Genomic DNA, 20,247 nt, shown 5'->3' with positions numbered 1-20,247 from the left:
TGCCCAAAGAAGTGGTAAATGCCTCATCCCTGGCCACATTCAAGGCCAGGTTGGACGGGGCTTGGAGCAACCTGGTCTAACGGAAGGTGTCCCTGCCCATGGCAGGGGGTTGGAACGGGGTGATCTTAAGGTCTTTTCCAACCCAAACCATTCTATGGTTCTATGAAACTCTTGCTGGTGCCTTGTCACTTCTTGTCAGAGGAGTGTTGGCCTTGGAGAGGAAACACAAAGTAGGCTGGCTCAAAATGAGGAGCCTCAAACACTCATCCTCTGGAGCTGGAGCAAATCCAGCCCTCCCTGGCTGCACCTCCATTTTTGCTTATCTGCAAAGCAGAGATGAACAGGACAAGCCTCTCTGTGGAGGACTATGAAGCTCTCCGGATAAAAGCACTGAATACATACGAGGATGATTAAAGGCATCAGTGCCCTTTGCTGTGCACGCAGTCTAAACACGCTCGGGCCATCCCAGGCTCTTTGCAAACTGTTAGATGCTTTCAAGCTAAATATTTATATGCATAGAGCCAGGACAGCCCTGTGTTGGGAGATCGGCTCTGCTCCCTCTGCCAAAGGCACCATAGCAAAGGGTTAGAGGCTCATGCATGGGCTGAACACATGGGAAAAAATGCTGGAGCAGCCCAAGAGCCTGACCTTGTACCAGCCAGAGCATGCATCAGCCGTGTGACAGCGCAATGGGCATTCCCTGCTGGAAACTGTGAGTAAAACCCCTGCACAGCCCCACAAGGATGCTGTGCTTCCTCCATCCACTTTGGGAAGAAAGGGCCTTGAAGGCTTTTGTCCAGCCAGCTGATAAAATGTGGTGTTTAACCAAGAAGGGATGTTGCCTGCACAGGATAGGACTGATGAGGGTTAGGGAGCACTGGAAGCTTCCAACTTGGTTTGTCTTGATGTTGTTCTAATAAAAACTTGAGCTCAAAAGGAAAATGGGTGTTACTGGAAAGAATTTGTCTGCAGTGACCCATGGCACAATTATTTTCATCCAAGAGAGGAAAAAAAGTGTGTGTGTGCTCATGCCTGTGGCTGCTCTTGCTTTCCCTGCCCACAACACAGATTTTGCCATGTTTTTGCAGGAACAGAATGAAGGAATAATTTGCTGTGAGATGGCCCCAGGCCTGGGAGAGGAGCATAAGGATTGAGCAGAGATGTCCAAGAGCTGTTCCAGACTGGCATGGGAGCCAAAGCCTGGGCTTCCTCACCCCACCTTAAGCCCATTAAAAGTAGATGGAGAAAAAGTCTGCATGTTATCACTGCTTTGGGCCATGGTCCCTGACAAAAATGCAGCCTCCTGGGAGACCCACTGCATGCCCCCTTCTCCAGGGGGCACCTTGTGCCCTGCAAATGTGTTTCTGCCCCATCCTACTGCTCTTGACATGAGAAAGGTTTTACTAAGAATGGCAATGGGCTTGGATATGAAAAGTCCCAATGAACAAAAGCTCATCCCAGATGCATTTAAAGACTAGTAATTACTACTAAAAGGTACCTGCTGCATGCCTGATAACAGTACCAGAGGCAAAGAAGTGATCCATTTCCAGCATACCCTTGTGCTCTTTATCCTTGTGAACTGGGAGTGCTGGAAGAGAGCAGCGTGATGGGGTTTGTGCCTGTCTCCTGGTAGGGTCAGGAGATGCTCACCACCATGGTCACCATGTAGCCATCAGCTCGGTCTACAGGAGTCAGAGCAATGGGCTTGGGAGGTGCTCTGCAAGGTCTATGGAGCAGAAAAGCAGGATTGTCCCTGTTTACTGGTAGCTCAGGAATAGTGCAGGTGTAGATGTGCAGCCTTAAAAGTGGGATGAGCGCTAAAGGGTTGGTCCATGCTTTTGCTTTTGATGATGCTAAAGCACACCTTGGGTGCAAGCACCACATAGCTTTCATTTAAACAGCAAAACGAGAAGAGCAGGAAAACACACAGAGAGCACACGCCAGGCAAAGTGCAGGGGAGCAGTGATGGTTGTCGAAGCAGAGTAACTACTGCCATCAGAAGCATTGGCCACCACCCTGGCTGCACCCTCATCCCCAGCTTCAGCATCCCCATCCCTGCGGCATCTTCTTCCTGCACCACGCTTTCCCACCAACTGGCAAAGAGCTCTTGGAGTGGGGATTTTTACTTAATTTCATTCCAACCCTAACCATTCTATGATTCTATTGCAAACTAACACAAACTTCTGATCATTGGTTTGGTAATGAGGAAAAGAAAACATAAGCAATTACGTACTCCGGTACAGTGATGCATGAGCGGATCAGGCACCCATGCATGGACTTAACAGGAAGTCTATGCTGGACTTAAGTGGGTGCTCATGGAAGAGCAAAGAGATTGCTCAAGTTGAGCACTAATGCATGGACTCCTAGAGCACCCATGTGTGAATTAATGGTTGGAGTTGTTTGGATGCTCATGCATGAAGTAATTGGGTGCTTATGCATAAATTAATTGGGTGCTTATTTGTGAACTGATGTTGTGCTCATGCATAAATTAATTGGGTGCTCATGTTGGCTAATTGGGTCCTCACGCATGAATTAATTGGGTGCTTATACATAAATTAATTGGGCTTTTATGCATGGATTAGTTGGGTGCTCATGCACGGATTAAATAGGTGCTCATACATGTGCTACTCAAGCACTTGTACAAGGACTAACTGCCAGCTCACAGGTGAGCACAGCAAACCCTGCAGTTCATGCCTGCTACACCACTGACCTGCAGTGGCCAGACTGGCTTAGGGCTACCCATGTCTTCATCACCTGCTGAGCAGGCAAAGGTGTTGCATGGGACATTTGTGTTCTTGATACACAGGACAGGCCCTACACGCCAGTGATGCTGTGGTCATTTCTACTGCTATGCTAGAAGCCACTGATGGGGTGCTTCTGACATCTCACTCGGAGAACACCACCCAATCTGGTTTGGGATACCCTATTTCTGTATCTCCTCATGCTATCACTCCATCAGGCTCTCCGACCTGAAGCACTGGGCTCACCTAACCAAAAGCTGATGGGAAATGATGGGCTTGTTGTCCTTATATATAACACCAGCAAGAAGAATGCACCCTACCCAAAGCAGTAGGAAGAAAGGCTGCTGGTGTGGTTTACAACGAGGGGTGGAAAACCAGGAAGAACACTATTGTGGTTCCTCAGACAAGAACATCTTGTTCAGCCAAATGCAAAGGCGGTCCTTGAGGGCACTCCTGCAGAGACAAGGAGACGGGGCAGTGGCAATAATGTTGGTGCCTGGCTGGGAAAATGGAAATGAAAGGTTTGATAATTATCACAGCACTACCACAAAGTGTATGCAGGCAGCAAGGAATGAGGTCAGGGCTCCTGCAGCTCTGATGCTTTTCCCTTTTCTTCTATAACAAAGGTGGAGGGAGATGGTGGCTGAGAGCGCTCAGCACTGAGATGCTCCTACCTGTATCCCAGGCTGGAGGAAGGATCCCTGCTGCCCTTGGGGAAATTTGGCCTCAAGACAACCACCAGACTGAGGTGTACCCAATGCTGGAGCAGCTCCAGCCTGCAGTGGCAGTGGGGACACTGATGCCACGCAGCAACTATTGCCTGACCTTGCATCAAAACCAAACCCTGCAGAGCCGGCCGTGGCTGCATGTGGATTTCTCTGCTCTCTGCAGCAGGTTTTTGAACATGATATCAGATTCACATTATCAGCTTGTATAAGGAGGAGCTGAAGCGAAGCAAAGCAAAGCAAAAATCCATCCCCAAAATACCCATGATACAGTGATGCAGCGGTTCACCCTGCTGAGCTTTCCTGGTGACCTGGCTCAGGTGCTCTGACCCATGTCCCTGTACAGGAAGCCAGCTCTGCTCACCACCCCATTTTCTGCCTGCAAACCTGTCCCTGGGGCTCCCCCGAGGGCATAATGCGGGCAGAGGTGTTGCTGCATTGCAAATGTGCAGGTCTTAAGCAGCCAGGTATTGCAACCTCGGCCTTTGGGTATGTGCTCTGAGCACAGCCCAGTGCAGCCTGCATTAAAATCCTGGAGGTTTTAATCTGCTGGCTGTGTATTGAGGGCGATTGCACGTGGCTGTTCACTCAAGGGTGCAGAGATGCTGCTGCAGTCAGTCGAGATGATTTGAATTCACATGATGGTGCACTGAGATGAGTTCTTTTTCAATATTAATGACCCCTTATATGCTTCATGTCTATTAAACGGGAGGAAGTGAGCAGCATGAGGTGTCCTGAGGCTGGTTCACACCAGGCCTCATGCTACATGAAGCTCAAGCACTGCTGAGATGAATTTTAGTCCCACTTAAAACCTCTGGTGTTAAATTAGAGTGCTTTCCTCCTGCCTGCCTTAGGGAACACGGATGTATCAGTGGGATGGGCAGGCAGGGGTGCTGGAATACCTTCACCAGCTTAGATAGGGCTATCCGGGTCCCAAGGGCAGGGAAAAAGCCCTCAGGAAGCCTTGGACCTGGGGAGTTTAAGACCTAGAGCATCTCTAGAATGAGAATGACTTGCAGGGTTTCCTGTGACAATGATGTGTAGAGCAGAGAAGCCCATGAGGGAAAAGAAGCTTCTGCTTCTCACCTTCTTCCACTGATGCTGGCCAGATGGAGAAGTGATTGAGCCTCTCGGAAGATGCAAGACTTGGCATAAGGGGTTCGGACACCTTCCTCACTGGCCCCAGCAGCTTCCTGAAGGTTGTTTCCTCATCATTCATCTTCCCACACCCCTTTTTAATCCTGGTGATCTTCAAACATCTCTCAAAAGGCAAATAAACTTGGTGTCAGGCAAGACCGAAACAGCTACCAGCAGACTGCCTTCCACAGCATTGAGGTGTAGATGGTCCAGGTAATGACTCCAGTAGAAAGGAAGCTCTCTTCCTCAGCCATGATGGGATCTCCTGTCTTTTAACACCAATTGATCATAAACCAAAGCAATGCTGGGTCTTCAGCTCCTGGAACAGCACTTGTTGCTGCTGCTGGCTGCTGTGAGTAGCATCTCCAGCAGACATTATCAGTGCTCTTTAGATCGGCTCTGTGCCAGATCCCAGTATCTGCTCTGTGTTGTACATGGTGGCTGGACAAGGCTAGGTGAGATCACATCCCATAATTCTCACTGTGGTTCCCAAGCCTTGTTCACTTCTCCTCTGTGTGTCCTTTTAGGAGGCCTGGACAGTACCAAGGCTTGGATGAAGTGCAAAGAGAAACCCGGTCAACACTGAAGAAATGGGGGCCTGTTGCCTCAGAAGAAAGACCTACCCCAAACCTTGCAGGAACACTCCCATTCTGCCCCGGCAGCAATGCCTGCTGAAGATCTGCTGGAGATGCCATTAAGGCTGGGCCCCATTATTTTGTTACACTGAAACAAGACTAACGAAGGTCGGGAGGGTGGCAGTGCCCGAACCCCCACATCTCAGCGCAGGACTGACCTCTGACTCTCATAAAGCCAATCTGCTCACTCAGGCTTTCCCAGCCAGTGTGCATAGAGCAATAAAGAGCCTCTTGAAAGCTCTTGACAGCTTGTCAAAACGACATCTTACACTGTATATGTGGAAAGGATCCATGGCATGCGGTACAGGCAGCCTCTCGGGGGGTTTTGTCCTGCAAAGCTGGCTTTCAGGACAGACTTGTTGTTAAGCAGTGTTTTCTGTCTTCCCCACAGGGGGCTTGAACAGGCTTCAAAAAGGGCAACAAATGCACAAACATTGACTCATGGGTCAGAGGCTCCAAGACGAAGAGCCCCCCCTTGGCAAAGGAAACACAGGAGATGGCAACCAGGCGAGAAAACTCACTGTTTAAACCTTAAATATCCCTTTTCCACCTGAAGCAGCCCCATCTCCTTTGCTGGGTAGCTCTCTTGCACAGTCAGGAAGCCTCTCTGCTTCTACACTGTACATAAACATATGTCACATTCCCTATCAAAGGGTGATAAACACACTCTAAGTGTGTTTATCAGTTGGCTGACAAGCTCCGCTTAAGAGCTTAGCTTGCTAAGCTCAAAAGAGGCATCCTCCCTCCCAGTGTGCCGGTCGGCTCATGGGGCTGATGCCAGGAGGGTGCTGGAGAGTGTCTGGTGCTCCACAGGGACAGAACCTGTCATTTAGCCTGCTTAAGGTTTCAGCTCTCTGCAGCATCACGATCTCCAGCTGCGGCAGCAGAGGTTGCGCTTTGCTTCCGGGTGTAACAGTTGGACTTGATGATCTTAAAGGGTTTTTCCAGCCCAATTGATTCTGTGATGTTGTGATTCAGCTGCCCAAGCCCATGAAGGAGGGAGGGCTGGCGCTTGGGTTTTGAAGAGGAGAAGGAGGAGACACAAGCCCTGTGGTCCTCTGCTGTGACTGGAGGCAATGAAGCTCCCAGGACGCTTTTGGAAGCTGCTGTCCACAAACTGTGTGGTTGGAGAGGGGCGAAGTATCCTCCTTCAGCTAAGTCCTGGTCCTGGAAAGCTGGGTCATTCTCTGCTGAGATGTAATTCCTCTGTGGAGGGCAAATCCATGCGAACCAGGACCTTTAGACAGGGGTAGCCTTGCCCTTCGCTTCCTCTGCTCAACCTTCTCTTCCTCTAAGCATCTCCCATTGCATTTCAATACAGCCAGAGAGATGGCTGCTTCTCCAGCCCCCTGCCACCGCGCAGCGTGTTTTGCCTGTGCAGAAAACATCCCCTGCAGAACCCTTTCTTCTCCCAGCCAAGCGTACCACTAAAAATGCGGGAGGAAGGCACTTCGCTTCGAAGCGGCTCCACGGGAGGATGCAGAGCACCATCTAGTGAAGGTTGGGAAGAACACGATCAGCTGCGAGCAAGCTGCTGCTCCTAGGGCCGTGCTGTCCTCATACTGCTGCAAGCTCTGTCCTGCTCATCTTCTCCCAGGGTTTGCATTGGGGAGCTGGTCCCAGCAGCAGAGCGGTGGAAATCAGAAAGGCAACTTCTTGTGGTCCTTCTTTTTCTAGCTCTCTCGTGTCTCTCCCATTGCGAACAGGGTAACATGGACTCGTATGCAGGCCAGTAACTCAACGGTTTGCTTCTCTTTCAAACCATCCCCTCTGGCTCTGTCGTAGCTCAGTTGTGGCCTTTGTGAAAGGGCCTGGGAAGAATCTCAGGTATCCTACTACTTCATGTGTTTGAGTCTTGAATTTAGGGGAGTTTTGGTTCCACAAGACCTTAAAAGCACCCAAATCCTCTTTCCTGATGCTCTTTATTGATACATGGCCTCTCTGTATCTGCAGCTTTGGCCTGAGCAGCTGGAGAGCCAAGACCCCCTTGCAAAGCCTGTGAGATGCTGCAGAGTTGCCTACCTGCCACCTACAGTTGCTCTAATTAAAACCTCAGGGATGAGTTAACGTGTCTCTCTGTTTTTCTATGGACGTGTTTGAAGTCCCTCATTGCTTTGGGCAGTCTGCGCTGTAACGCAGTTATTAGCAATGAAACTTTAGCTGTATCATTGCCCTTCATGACAAAATATCTCAGACGGCTGTCAAGCAGGTTTATTAGAAAGTGAAAACACCCTTGGCACAAGAGCAGATGTAGATATGTGAGGACGAGGCAGTAACGGTAAATCACTGCCAGGAGCAGTCTGGTCGGTGATAATCTGCACCATAGGTCTCTGTCTGGGACATCCCCCAAGGCTGCTTCCTTCCCTTGACAGGATCTCCAAGTGTGGATTCAGCTCTGCCTGCACCAGCGAAACAAAGCCATTCCCAGCACCTCTATCCCCAAATCCTGCTTGGCTTAAGCAAGCAATGAAACAACTTTCTTGCAAGTCCCTGTGATGTGTGGCCACCAGATACTTCACCTCAAGGGCTCTGCTGTCTCCAGCTGTCTGCCCCTGCCACCCACCTTGGCAGAGCTGAAGATGCACATGTTAGCTGAGGGCAATGTGGGGATGCTATTAATGCCTCCCCATGCGAAGCAGGACCTCAGGGGAAGGAAGGCAGTTCTCTGCGGTCCCATCCCCTCCCTGAGGCCCTAGCACGGTCATTCGCCGGCTGCACAAAGCCCTGTAGAGGGAGCCCCGATCCCAGACATCCCTGCCAGGGTCACAGGAGGCCATAAAGATGCTGTGTGGGTTTCCAGATACAGGCTTTTTTGGGGAGGAGGTTGTTGGTTTAGTTGTTTTCCTTTAAGGCTCCACACTGCCTTAATGGCCTCACTGGCTACACGTATGGGCTCACTTGTCCTCTCTGAACATTTCTGCATGTTCCTGCCTCTGCAAGCACCTCACCCAACCCCAGCACCTCTCTCCCTTAAAACTCATCGGAGGTGGGTGAAATCTTCCGTGGGGTGGAGGTCACCCTTTGATGGGGAAGCCTCCCATGATGGCTTCCAAGGGCACTGCACTCACAAAGGGCTGGCCCCTTGCTGCCCTGGCCCCAAAAGCATCTGTAGCATCTGCAACAACCCACTAGGCTGCAAAGCCGCACAGATCCCACCAGGCCAAGGGAATTGCTTGCATTTAGGTCTCTGCTCACGAGGTGTGTTTCTCTAGCCTGAACCTTAACCTCTGAGCACAGGGAGGTGGAGAACGTTTCTCCTGGCTTGCAGGTACCGGGACAGCACTGAAACTCCCGGTTCCTGCAGCCCTGAGCACAGACGCAGCCAGACTCCTCAGGGACCTGCCAGCTCCATCCCGTGCACAACATCCCCTCTTAGCAGTTGTGGAGCTCAGTGGCACTGAAATAGCCTGGAACATGCCCTTTTTCTTTGCTCCATGGCCACTTAACTGAGCCCCTGTGCCCAAAGCTTTGCTCTGCTCCACGTCCTTCCCCTCCTGAGCCCAGCAGAACACTGCGTGGGCTCCTCTACTCTGCTTAAAGGCGTTTTTTCTGCTTTGGCTTGCTCTATCTTTAATGAATTGCAATCTGTTATGTGCTGTTATCGCTTCAGGGAGACCATAGGCACAAAGCAAATCCCATTAAGGTCAAATTGCATTTTCTAAGTGTTTATGTTTTTTCCCTTTCCCTTCCTGCCTCAAGAGCATTCAGACTCTTCTCTGGAAGGATGCATATCCTTGTGTAAGCCTTGACCTGAAGAAAGGCTGAGCTAAACATCCTCCTTGTAAGCATAAGCCCACTTCAGGACTTCCTCATAGAGGATTTTCCTACGGGACCTCATGGCCAGAGGAAGAACAAAGGAGGATGCAAAGCCCACCCCATTCTTCTTTAGATGTCATTCTCAAGAGCAGCTTACAACAGCTTGCAATATCCCATAGGTCTGGCTTTAAAAGCTGGATGCTGTGGTATATTTTAGGGAAGGAGAATGGACAAGGAACAAAACTGAGTGCTGTGCAATCCATTGAATGCAGTTTCAGCTTGCTTGGATTTCTTCCCACCAGCCAGTGTAGGGTAGCACATGACATGTACACTGTGGAACAGATGCATTCGTTATGGCTACTGCAACCAATGATGCTGTTGAAGATGTTAAATCTTCAAAGCCATTAAATGTTTAATCTTGCATATCCTTGAAGCTGAAGGTTGGGGTGACCCATGCCCCTGGTCAGACTTCCCGTAACTGCTTGTATTGGAAGGTATGTCCTAAAATGTATTCGTCCACTGTGTCCTAGGGCTGCTCCCCAGAAAGATGGAGAACCTCTGCAGTGCAGGAATCGTGCTCCTTGCTCTGCACTCAGATGGTAACAATAGAGGTTGCATGTGGCCACAACATGCAGGGTGGAAGGGGCGCATCAATCAACATGGCAAACTCTCCAGCAAGCAGATGTGATCCCTTCTCATGCCAGAGTGGGACTCGAAGCATTTTGGGGCAGCAGCTATCCTTACTGGCAGTTATAGCTCTTTGCGCAGCAGGATGCTGGACCATGGCTGGCTATTAGGGAGCCCCACAGCGCTCCTGTGCAAAGAGCATGGCTTTATTTCCTTACAGAAAGAGGCCCTGCGGATCCCAGTGCAGTGGCTGCGTTCCCAGCCCATGCTGACAGCCAGCAAGGGCAAGCAGGAATGAGCTTCCCACAGCGAGTTGCTGGGAAATGGTGAGGACCAGCCTTTTGTCCCTGCCTGGCAGGCAGAGCGCGGCGCATGAAAAAGGATGCTCTGAATGCTGTGTTTCCAACCACTGCCTGCCCTCGAGCTGCTCGCTCAGTCCAGCCATGGGTCATCGTGGACCATTTTAGCTGCTGTGTAAGGAATGGCTGTTCAGCCAAGAGCAATTGTGAGTGGTTGCAAGCAGAAGTCTCTGAGTGTTGCCCTATTTAGCATGGTTGAAACAAGGCTTACAAAGGTTTCTTGAGCTGTCCCTGCTGCTTCTTGCGGTGGTTTTACCTTTCCCCAAATGGCTGCAAACAGGAGGTCCCATGGGAGATGCTGAATCTAGTGGTATCCCGAGTCAAATAGGCAGGGTATGCTATTGTTTGTGTTTTGACTGTGTGCATGGACAACTTCTTCCATCAGTCTTAGTGTACGTACCATGGTCTGCACATTGAACAGCAAAAGTCACCCGAGCTCTGAAGGCTGCTGTGTGCCCATCCTGCTGCAAGCTGTCCTCTGGCAGTGTCCTTTCTCTTCTGCCGCCCCTCTGTCCTCCTCCTGCCACTCTGAGCTTTGGGGTTATCTACCCCCAGGCCGTGCATCAGAACACCCACTGGGTGAACTGAGAACAGCAACAGATACTGCTCAGTGCTCCTGGAGTGGCTGCCCTTACCAGACGGGCTCTGCCCATCCAGTGAGGCTTGCAAGACTTTCTTCCCCATCCTCATGCCTCCCTCCTCCTCCTCAGCTACTTGCAACATCAAAGCCCTCACGTTCTTTCTCAGGAGATCTGGTTTAGTTGTCAATGAAGGGTTTATGCCATGACAGAATGTTCACTGCTGCCTATAGGAATAAGTCCCACAGATATTAACCAGGATCAAGGATCCTGCTTGATGGCCTCCTCCAGCCCAGCTGGATCTTCCCTCCTTTCCTGCCTGGTCCTTTATTCATTTACAAGAGCTGTGAAGTCCCAACGCGACATCTGATTTCCATCCAGTTGGACAGTAAACTGACATTTTTCTCACGGTCTCTGTACTCTTGTGCTTTGGGTCTCTGCCAAACACTCCACAGCTTTAACTTGCCCTTTTTTCCTCCTTTCAGACTGAGTTGTCCTGGAGCTCCCTCCCTTCTCTCCCCAGCCTTTAAAGGAAGCAAAATTAAAAGGTCGACAAGAAGAGCCAGGCTCCTTCCAGGACTCCCCAGAGATGAACCCGCTCCCTTTCCTCTGTGCCAAGTGGCACTGAGATGCTTCCCTGCAGTCCTGGTTACAGCGGCTGCTCAACTTGCTGCAAGTGGGAAATGTTGAGCCAGTGCCAATAAAAGGGATGCTCTCCCTGTCCGTTTTGCTACGGACTCTGCTGCTGCTCGGTCACAAGTGACTGGCCCCAGTGACTCGTCAATGCCAGACATGCATGCAGGTATGCTACACTGTTATTTCTGGTTCCCAAAATTCATGTTAACAGCTCTCATTTTGGGGGTAAATGTTCTTCTCCCCGTGGTGCAGGATGCTGCTCATCCACTTCCAGCCACCATGGGAAAACAGAGTGAATGCAGTGTGTACCCTCGAACTCCCTTCCTTTCCCACAGCCTTTTTGCTTTCTTCTCTGTTGGCTGATAGGGTGGGAAGGAGAGAGGAGCACATCCTGGTTTCCCCCTCCCCAAGCCTCTTTCTCCCCAGTACATTGTCCCTTTGACACCCATCCACCCAGCTAAGGATGCCAGCAGAGATGCTGACCCAAGCACCAAAGTGGTGGCCCCAGTAACCCAGTCACCAGGGTGGTAGAAACTAATGCTCACAGTAAAGCCTTGTAGCTGGCCGAAGGCAGCAGGAACCAAGGCAGCTTCCCCAAAATAGCCCACAGTGTCTTAGAGAAACAACCAACCATAAGAGCACCCTCCGCTCCCACTGGCTGCTGGTGCTCAGAAGCACCACAGCCACATTGTGGCTGGGGCTGCCCTAATGATTCACACTGAATTGCAGTGCCGCGACGGCTTGCTTCTGCTTTGAGAAAACCTGAATCAGAGTAAACCTGAAGCCGTGGTGAAAATATCTCTCTGGATCAAGTGCTGCATTTGTGCAGGTCCCATGGCAGCTTGTAGAGACTCCCTTTCCTGCCCAATGTGAAGATATGAGAGCGAAGAGGAGCCAGCACGAGCGTTTGCTGGTTTCTTCCCCTGTCATCTGCCATGCGTCGCTGTCTTATCACTTCAAGTGCAATGTGATTATTAAGTACTGCTGGCTGCTACTTGGGTGCCAAATTCATTTAGGCAGCAAAAATCGAGCTGTGTTAGCTGCCCTGCCGTTCTCCTCAGCGTTTCTCCAGCCCAGAGCAGATGAGTCATCCTAACCCCGCAGCTGATGCAGGAGTCATTAGAGGTGACTAAGCACATCCCTATGCTTTCACATCCCAGTGCCCATCTGCCATCGCTGCGGCGGGGCAGCAGGGCTGTGCATTCCCTCTTTGCACGCAGCCATGCGTGTGCAAACATGGGTTTGTGCAAAGGGTTATTTTGATCCCAGTGAACTTTGCTCCTTCTTGATTTCCTCCGTAGGAAGCAAAGTCCCTGGGGTCAAGAGGGCTGCCTGTTTTACGCAGAGGAAGTCTTATGGCAGCGCAGATATGCGGCCTTGTGATCCAAAACCAACTGATTCCTCTAGCAAAAATGATTTATTTTTAAATGGCATCATAGCTTGAAGCAGCCACAGGATTCTTCACGTAAGCAGGCAGTCGCTGAGCTTGCCTGCAAGTTCTTATTCAGAGCACGATAACTCTCACTGGTCAGTAATGACGTAGAGGCTGCTTTCCTCTTTAGATTGGGTGTTTTCTGCTCCTGCTTACAAAGATGCCAGTTTGAAGCCAGGTGATTACAGAAAGGTCTCTCATGTTAGAAAACAGTAAAAGATTTACTTCATTTTTCTCTTAAACTGGGCTATTTGATATCTGTATCCCATATGTCAACAGGAATCTGCTAAGAGAGCAAGAAATGTGTTTTGACAGAATTAAAAAGCAACATTCCCTCATTTTCTTCATTGACAAAAACTCTTAAGTGTGCTGGATATAAGATCTTACCTCTTCTCCTTACCCCACACTGTCTCCTTATGGCTGGAACAGGTTGGTAGGGAGCCACTACAGCACCCTTACCCCAACCTCTGCCTTGGCCAGTCATGCTACCACACTGAACTTGCTGCTCTTGACATTTTCCTTGGTTATAGCCAAAACTACAAAGGCAGCAGGTTCCATCCCATTCCTAGCTCTCATCCACCAACACCTGGTAGCAGTCAGGACTCCTGTGCAAGCCTTTCAGGAGACATTGTTGGACTTGCATGTGGCGGTCAAAGAAGTGTTTAAGACTCTTAAGCCTGGCTCATTTCTTTTTTCTCTTAAGCCTGGCTCATTTCTTTTCTCTCCCTCTCATGGGTCGGTTTTACTTCTTTGTGCTGTCATGCATGAAATGTGATTTCCATGTGTCTTTTCCAAACAAGAGGGCTGAGCTTTATCCAGCCATCTGAGCACTTGCACTGAAATTGGTGGAATCTTGGTGCCTACTTGGGCACTTGGCTTCCGTGCAGCACCTCAGGCCACACCAGCAGTGTTATTGGGTGTCTTCTGATTTTAGCACATCATCAAGGAAGTCTTTTGGCTGTGTCCTGTGGAGACTGAAGGGAAAGGCAGCGTGGGTTATGCCAGAGGAGTGTTGCTTCCCATCTGGGCAGGTCGGTGCAAGGTACTGGTGTGGATTTGAGGTACCAGAGCACCATGGATTAACCATATCTCTGTTTAATTACTGGGCTGCTTACAGGGAGAGGAGCCTGTCCCTTCAACTCCTTTGCCTGTTATCCTCCTTCTGTGAACATTGATGGAGTCTAGACAGGGCTGGGACCCACACATGCAGCTAGTCCTCATTTTCAGCTGTCTGGATAAAAGCCGTGAGCGCTCCATGACTCACCCTGCTCCCTGCATAGGAGGAAACTTTCATTTACTGCTTCCCACTCTTACACGTGCTTCATGTAAAACGAGTCCTGCTGGAATGCACCAGATCCCAGGCAGTGGAGTGCATGGAGCATAGAGCAGCCCCCAAGCTTTGCCCCACTGTATCTGGTGGGGACACCAGGTAACCCTCCGCCTTTCCATCTTTTCCCCCCCTGTTGCATTCGTGCTGCACCCCTGCTCCACAAGGGCACCTGGGGATAGTACCATGGCTCCAGCATGGCTGTTTGTCTGAAATGGAAATAAATAATACCAATACCAACACCAATATTAACATTAACACTGACACTAACATTAATACTAATACTGATACTATTAAAGAAGAACAAAAAGAAGGAGGAGGAGGAAAAAAAGGAGGGGAGAAAGAAGAAGAAGACAAAGACTAATAATAATAATAATAAGAAGAAGAAGAAGAAGGAGAAGGAGGAGGAAAAGAAGAAGAAAAAGTAAGAGAGGAAGAAGAAGAAGAAAAAAGACCAAGAAAAATGAGGAGGAGGCAGAGGACAAGAAGGAGGAAGAGGAGAAGTAAGGAAACAATAGAAGGATCTGGAGTTAAGTGCTGGAGGAACATGGCACACTGGGATAAAATTCCATTTCAGCCTTTCTCTGTTTATCCTCCATAACTTTTATTAGTCATCCTGGACACAAAATGGAGTAAAGTGCATATGTGATGTTGAGGTGCTTTCCAGCAGCAAGCTGCTCAGTGCACCTAAAAGCCTGGTTTTAAACAGCTCTCTCATGTGGATTCTCTGATGCCTGATACAGGCTGAGCTAACCTAAGGCCTCATCCACAGTGGAGCTACTAGTAGGGTTATTTTTTTAATGTAATAACCACCCACTGCTCTCTGTGCAAACCTGTGGAGCCTTAATTACAGTCTTGGAGAGTGCAACCCTCTGCAGCGGATTGCTGAATGTAGGCAAGAATTGTCCCAGCTTAATGGGACACCAGGACCATGCCAGACGGTGCACGCCAGGGAAACCATAACTCTTAGAAGAAGCCTTTACAACCAAAACTGAAGGCTGAGGCCCATGTTTCCCTGCGCTTGAAGCCCTGCAAAATGAGTTGTGTAGCCCCTCCCAAGACAGATAGAATAAAAGAGCCAAAACCTTTGGGTTTTGGGGGTAGAGGCAGCTTCAGCCAAATGCTGATTCCCGATGCTCACTGTAACTTTAAAGAAGTGCTTTGAAAATAGGTCCCGTGATGATGGAGCACACTGTCAGGAAATGTCACTCACCGTGTGACATAGCTGATGGAGATTTATATGGTAACATGTAATAATTCTAATGGGTTCTGCTTAAAATAGGACTTGGTGCTTGCACTCCAACTGTACCAGGTTACAGCGAGGGCCGGGCTCCCTCAGCAGAGCCTTGAGAGCAGAGGAAATTCTGCTCAGCAACAGCAATGAGACTTTGCAGGGGTAAAAGCTCAAAGCACATCCCCAAAACACAGTGTCAGAATTTGCATGAAAGACTCAAGGGCTGTCCAGGGCATCACGAGAGTCTGGCTTGGAGACTTATACAGCTCCCATCCCTTGAGTGATGTTGTGAAGAAGGGGTTAAGAAAAGACTGATTTGGTTGCAGACAAGCCACTAGCAACTGAAAGTAAACAGGCAAGATATCAGCTCCCATTGAGCTTTAAATAAAATGAAGGGTTTTGAAAAAAAAATAGTTGTTTGTTTCAAGCACAGCTTCAAGCAAGGTAGAAAAACCTTTGATCTCCTCAGCCTCTCTGCAGTGCAGCCTTCAGCTTCAGGTGTGCATCTTGTTGGGTTAATGTAGTGATTTTCGTATGTGCTTGATGCAGAAAGAAAAGAAATCTCACCTGCCTCCTCTGTAATAACAGATGAGATTTGATTTTGATACATTTAATTATGCTGTATGGCACAACGGGGTCCTCAGTCACTAATAAATTTATGAGGAACATATGAATAAATGAAATTCTGCACTAAAAAGAGCCCAGCCCTGAGAAGGTATCAAAACAAGGATGAAAGCCTTTCCTGAGGCACTTGTGTGACACTTGTGACATTGGAGGGACAGTCTCAATGTGGGTCATGGCTCTGGTGTAAGACCTGATGGTGTTGAAGAGCACAGGAGGTGATGGAAGCAGTGGTCCAGCACCACCCAGGAAGTTTTCCTTTGAGGGATGTTGCTTCCTGCCTACCTACCTGATCTGCAATTCCTAATGCCTGGCAAGCAGGAGCCTGCCATGAATGTGACCCCTAACACGTTCTGATCTGAATTTTAGAGGAGGGACAGTAGGGATGGATTTGTTTTTCCACATCTGTTTTTGGCTCAATACAATACCACTAAGCAATAGAATGGGTTTGAGCTCTGTTTTCTCTTATTCTTTCGAAGAGTCTGATTTCAAAGCCCTTTTTTCCCCTTTAAACATATATAGATAGTTTCAAAGATAAAGCTGCATTTCCCTGCTCAGGCAAATTAAAGCCCCAAAATTTGCTTGCACTGTTTTAACGCAATAGGCCTGTCTGGTCCTTAATGTGCACAGACATAACTCCACGTTGCAGCACTTCGATTGTGCCTGGACATGTCTGCAGTGGCAGTGGCAGCTCCCACTGCCCTTATGTGAGTCCAGGCAAGGTGAGAGGAGACCCAGGGAAGAAGAATACCTCCAGTATCCAAAAGGGCCCCCCCTTGGTTAAAGAGGGTAATGGGTACGAGTCCTCCTGCACAATGGGTTGGTGATGACCAGCCCTGGGTACCCAATGGGAATCTGGGGTGAGGTTGTGCTTTCATGTATGGAGGAGCACATAATCGCAGCTGAAGTACCCTCAACCCAAGGCTGCACCATCCCTGTTCCCTTTCTACCAACCCATCCTTGCAACGTTTCTGTCTGCTGTTTCTACTCTCAAACACTGGTCCTATCTCTTCATGTGACTTTTGGGGGTGACACCCTTGGGAAAAGGGTGTGTAGCAATGTCAGCTCTATCTACATGATGCACTCATTACAGGAGACCACTCATTTTTTCACCCAGCAGAGTTGGAAAGTGAAATAGATATGTGGTAACTGAAGTGATAATTTCTTTGACCATGAGGAAAGTGAGCTGTGAGTGTCCAAGGGGACATGGGACCCATGGGCCCATGGCCACAGCTCATAACCTGATGTAGAAGGAGGTGATGTGACTGTAATGGGAGGAGGAAGAGGGAGGACAACAGCGACATGGTGAGATAATAGCATCTTACAAGGCAGATTTAGGGACCTGAGTGGTTGATGCTCCAGGTGGGGTGAACACAGTCCTGTGGTTGTGTTGGTGGCATAAATACTGTCCTTGAGACAACCGTAAGCATGATTAGACCATGGCACTTGTGCTTATTGGGCAGGGGAGAAGAGGAACATGCAGAGGAAGGAGGAGAATGAGCAAACTATTGGATGAAAAGAACTGGATGGGGACAAATTCAATGAGAAATGAAGAAGTCATTGTCTGAGGAAGGATTCTGGTGGAGGAAGAGGCAGGGAACCCATCACTGCTTGGGGGAGTGCTCTGGAGGAGCTGTCAGCCTTGGGGAAAGAAGGACTTTAGCTTATCCCTCTAAAACCATAAATTGTACCAAGTCCTTCCCTCGCTGGCAGTGCTGAGACTCCTGGTGTGCAGACAGCTGCCTGGGTCAAAAAAAACAAGTGAGGTCCATGATCACCTCTCTTTTCTGCTGCTCCTCGTGCCTGCAGCAGAGCTGGGAAACTGCCCCGGTTTCCAGCGCCCAGTGGGTATTTCATCAGCCCCCAGCAGTTAATTCATTCATCAGCCCTCAAGGCTTTTCCCCTGCTCAACCTCACCTCAACACCAGTGAGCAGAGCACAGCTCCCCTTCACCTCCACCAGCTTCGCCTGCTCCAACCCAATCTGGTTTGCATTGATGCAAGAAAAATGCTGCACAAAGCTGTTTAGAAACAGACCCCTCTGGTTATTTCCAGCTACTCCGAAGCTGTTTGAAATCATACACCAAGACCTCCTGGTGCTGCCTTTTCCTTGTATTCACATCTTTTCTGTCTGGTGGCCTATTTCTGCAGCTCAGCAGTGGGATGAACCTCAGCGTTGCTGCACCACAGCCATGCACCCAGAACTACTGGGAGGATGCAGCACCCGTTGCAGTCCCCAGCTTCTCACCCAGCACCTCCTCAGCCCGGCTGCAGCACAAGAAGCCAAGCTCTGCAGCAGCAGTGGCAGCAGGGTGGCAGCAGCAGCTGCTGTGTTCATGAAAGAAGAGCAGATTCTCTTCTGAGATGGAGAATTTGCTCCCCCTGCTTGAATGCTTCAGTCAGCTATAATCGTGATTATGTATTATTAATAATTATTAATATTATACACTTATAAGCCTAAGGGTAATGTCACTTCACCACAGTGTCTTTCACCTCGCAGCATCTTGGTGTTGCAGGCATCCCTTGTCCCGCTCTTAAGGACCTCCTGTGCTGCAGCTGACGGATCGAAGCAGCTGATTTTGGGGTGTCTAAGCTAAGAGCTGGTGGAGCTTTGAGCAGAGCTGTCTGGGCACTGATTTGCTGTGGTGCTTCTTGGGGACAGGCTGCTGCCTCCAGGGTCCCCATGGGGTGATTCACCTGCACTGGGGTTTAAGATGCACCAGTGACCACAGCATGAGTGGGGCATCAAGAAGAAAGCTTTACTGTTGGCTTCCTTTTGACTTTGAATGGCAGAGGCAGGGGTTTTACCTCCCATCTTGTCATTGTATCTGAAAACTCAGCAAGAAAGCCCTAGCTGCTCACTTGGCAAATGCAGGCACTGGTCCAGCAGTGCTCAGGGACCTGCTTGTCTCTTGAGGAGTCCCAGCATCTCTGAGTGGGGAAATGCTGCAAAATGTGATCTCCTTCACTAAGAAGTAGGAAAGCACTTATAAAAAACATATGTCTGGTGTCTTTCCTGTAAGCATAAATTCTTCAGACTCTCTGATCCCTCTTTCTCATGTCCATTTATTCTAGAGGTCAAGAAATACTATATTTTCATCTTCTTTGCTGTCTACTCCACCTCTTTCTTGGCCCCATATCTAATATCAGTAGCCTGCTCTAATAAATAATATAGCATCTGTACATGCAGCTGTTTGTGGTCTGATCTTACGTGATGGATTGTGATAGTGGAAGGACTGAGCTGAACCTGCTTTGCTCTCTTTCATGTAGAAAACCTATGCTGGTGTCCTCTGTAAGAGATGCTCCATTCAGGTATTGATCCCGTATCAAAGTTATAAGCTGGTTGAAACAACATTTTCCCACCCAACACATTAGCACCCTGGCTCAGCACATGGAGAAAGTGTACAGGGCTTAAGGGAATAAAACCTCAGGGATTTAAGTATACACCTAAGGTTTAACAGGTGCTTAAGTGCTTCCCTGAACCAGGGCCTGAGGGACTGATGTTATTGTATTACCCAGCCTTTATGGGATTGTCATGGTCCAGTGCGAGCAGCCGAGCAGACACAGAAGTTTCCTGCATCTGTAATGTGGCTTTCATGAATTCCCTTCAGCATTAATTGGGTTGGGTTTTCCCCTCTGGACAAGGAAAGCACAAGCAAACCTGTGCTGCAGGTGCTATGTCTGTATCACACACGTTGAAATCTTTAGTTCCTGATGTTTGCTCTTTCATCTGGGGGAAATGGGACTCTCACCTGCATCGCAGCAACAAAAAGCATCTTTTTCGGGCTGCATATGAGGAGATGCAAAGGTGACCCTGTAGCAAAGGTGTACTTTCATATAGGTGGGGCTCCTTAAATAGGCAAATGTATGTAGTGCCTGGACCCCACTAAGTGATGAAATTCCTCCGTTGTCAGCCAAAGGGATGCTGGGGGCAGGATGCAGGATTTAATCCTGATCTTCAGAAACGCTTTCTGCAGATAGATCTTTTTTTCTCACCCTGGGAAAGCAGCAAAGTGCTGTCCCACCTGCACACAAGCACTCAAGGAGAGGAACCCATCTGGGCTCGTTGGGCTGCAGGAGCAGGTATTCACTGCACAGGGCTCCCCATAAACTCCTTATGCCCCCCCCTTGACACTTGTGCTGCACAGGCACAGTGGCTGCCGTGCTAGAGGCTGGCTGAAATGAGAGTTTCAGGGAAACATAAAGTCAGGGTGAAACTCAGTATTCCAGACATAAAATCGTGTGAGGAACAGGGCCATGGCCAGCAAATAGTTTCCATGCAAAGGATGAGAAATCCCCAAATGATCAAAATGTGCCATTTTGCCTTCTTGTTCATGCTACATGGCTTATATTGATATTTTCCATAATAAATCAATTTTGAAAAAAAAATTCCAGCCTTTTAAGACAATTAAAACATTTTTAAAATCCTTTCAAATACCT

This window comes from Pezoporus wallicus, unplaced genomic scaffold, assembly GCF_028554395.1.
Source record: "Pezoporus wallicus isolate ANWC-B61680 ecotype Strahan unplaced genomic scaffold, APGP_CSIRO_Pwel_v1 contig_4191, whole genome shotgun sequence".
NCBI lineage: Eukaryota > Metazoa > Chordata > Aves > Psittaciformes > Psittacidae > Pezoporus > Pezoporus wallicus.
This window is presented reverse-complemented; position numbering follows the sequence as displayed.